The 2,667-nt window shown below is 34.9% G+C and overlaps 1 long non-coding RNA gene across 1 annotated transcript; it reads left to right on the top strand.

Moving 5' to 3' along the window:
• Window positions 1-297: 297 nt before the first annotated feature.
• LOC142301558 (uncharacterized) lies at window positions 298-1,526 on the top strand. The gene is made up of 3 exons (XR_012752831.1): window positions 298-374; window positions 1,078-1,228; window positions 1,339-1,526. It is a non-coding gene; the product is annotated as an uncharacterized LOC142301558 (long non-coding RNA).
• Window positions 1,527-2,667: the final 1,141 nt, after the last annotated feature.

Below are 2,667 nucleotides of genomic sequence, written 5' to 3' on the forward strand. Positions count from 1 at the left end.
TGTGGTCCGTGTCCGTGTTTTCATTAGAAAGGTTGTTACAATCTCAAATACTTTCAGGTGGCGTAGCTAACATTTTTTTTGCACAAAACTAACTATGCATTTGCAGAAGGAGTGAGCAAGCAAGCAGTTGTAGTTCTGTGTATTGAAAGATATATTTTGAGCAAAATTTCGCCTACGAAATATAATAATGGCACCACGGGTGGACACGGAGAAACTGATAACAGCTGTCGAGACTCACCCACCATTATGGGATACACGTGTTGATGGTTACCATGACCGACTGACAGTTGACCGCCATTGGAATCAAGTAGCTGAGGAAGTGTACCCCAATAATGCATGGGCTAGATGTTCGCCTGCAAAGCGTGCTAAATATGGTAAGTTGTTGTATGTTTTTATATTTTTTTATTTAATATATATATTAGGATTTTTAAAATAATTACAAACTGTGAATGTGTTGTTATAGTTATGTTGTCTTTTAGTTAAAAAATATTTGTGAAGAATTGGTATATGTCCTACTCTATATATTGAGTTCATGTTAAATTTTTAAAAAGGTAACCAAACATTTCATAACTTACAAAAATCAAAGTATACTTATTTTTGTAATCTGCCTTTGAATTCTTCATGAAGTTAATTAACTAACTGATTAAACTGTCATGTGTTTTTAATTTCCCTGTTTTATGAGTCTAAGTTTCGTATCACAATTTCAAATCATGTTTTTTTATTTTTAATATTTTTATTTTATTTAGTTAAATGACATTTCAATATCATGACCTACATGAATAAAATAATATTTCTAGGACTTTTTTGCCAAATTTTATTGGAAAAAAAAAAAAGGAAAATTTTAATATATATGACAATTACTTCAAAGATAATTTAACAGAAATATTATTTTGTTATGTGTGAATGTCTAAAAATGGTTTTGAATGAAGAATATATTACAAACATTTTTGTCCTCAAAAGTATTTGGCCAACATGATTTGGTTAAATAGTATATTACATTTAGCAAACATTATTTTAATTAATGTGTGCAGATTTATGGTGAATGTTGCAAGTGACATATTTTTAAAAATTACACAGTTGACTTGGTGAAAAGGCGTTGGCGTTCTGCACGTGATCAGTACCGAAGGGAGTACAACCCTATACCATCCTCATCCAGCCAAGGCCGCAAACGCAGATATGTTTATTATCAACAAATAAGCTTCCTAGCACCCATCTTAGAAGTAACACAGTAAGTTTTTTTTTTTTTTAAAAAAAAAAAAAAAAAAAAAATTTACTTCATGAAGATAATTGTACAAATATAAATGTTAAGATTGTAATATGTTGTCTCTTTTCTTATAGAACGGAGGATAATCTAGACGATTCAGATGATCAACCAACAGCTGGTCCCTCTGCTACAGCCACCTCAGCATCAGAACAAGAACCTGGCAGAGAAGACAGTGAAAATCCAGAGATTCAACAAGATGCAGCAACTGAATCACATGAGGGTGGGACAGAGAGTGCACAAACCAACACCCAAGCCTCATCAACACAACAAACAACCACACCAGCTACACAAGCAACACAAACAAATGTACTTCCACGTTTTGCACCACAACCTCTACGTGCAAGAAGAATCCGCAGACCTGAGGAAATGAGATCCTTACCGGAAATAATTGACACACGCATTATTCACATAATGAACACTCTAATTCCTGAAACAGATGCCGAGCGCTTTTGTCGGTCTTTATCTTCTAGCCTAACCAAAATTCCATCCGATAGGCAGGAACGTGTACGTGCTGCTATGCTGACCCTACTTTCAGCTAGTCAGGCAGAACAGGAACCAGTGAGAGTATATGAGGCCATAGAAAATTGGCGTACCATTATGCAACAACATACAGTCCCAAACACAACAGACAATCAAAATACAATTTCAACACAAACAACAATGGCAACTGTAATAGTCAATAATCCAGTATTACAACAATCTGGTCAACCTTCAATTGCTTCAAGTACGTTATTCCCAACACCAATTAGACAAGGGTATGTTGCAACCAATACTGGTGCCTTAAGCACTGTACAAAGTGCAACCTCACAGCAACCCATCAACTATATGAATTTACAACCCACTCCAAGTACTAGTTACTTTACTCAACCCACAAATATTGGTGGTTTACCTAACTTGTTTCCTGGTTCAACATACCCACAATCATTCATGATGCCTCATTATCCAATCACAACTATGTTACCTACACCACACTTACAAACATCAGTCAACTATCCTCAAGGTCAACAACATACACACACACAATACCCAATTACCCATGTAGATCCACAGGTGTACTCAACATCAGGCAATGTGTTGGGACAAACAAGCATGCAACAGACTGTTCCACACAATACTGTAGTTAGTAATAGGAATGTTGTTCAGCAAACAACTGCTTCCATTCCTGAAAATACTATTTCTGAGGCCACACAAAACAACATACTCAGCAACACTCAGGTTACTTCACTAGAAGATCTTGTTGACTTATGATACACATTTTTGGTAATCTTGACATTCAAATAAAATATATGATGAATGAGTCAAAATTTCTAAAAAGAGGGATTTCCAAAAATGTGTCAACTCTGAGTTTAAAAAAAAAACAAACACATGTGTGATTATATTTAGTGACGGATCACATATATGTT

This window comes from Anomaloglossus baeobatrachus, chromosome 4 (genome assembly GCF_048569485.1).
Source record: "Anomaloglossus baeobatrachus isolate aAnoBae1 chromosome 4, aAnoBae1.hap1, whole genome shotgun sequence".
Taxonomy (NCBI): Eukaryota; Metazoa; Chordata; class Amphibia; order Anura; family Aromobatidae; genus Anomaloglossus; species Anomaloglossus baeobatrachus.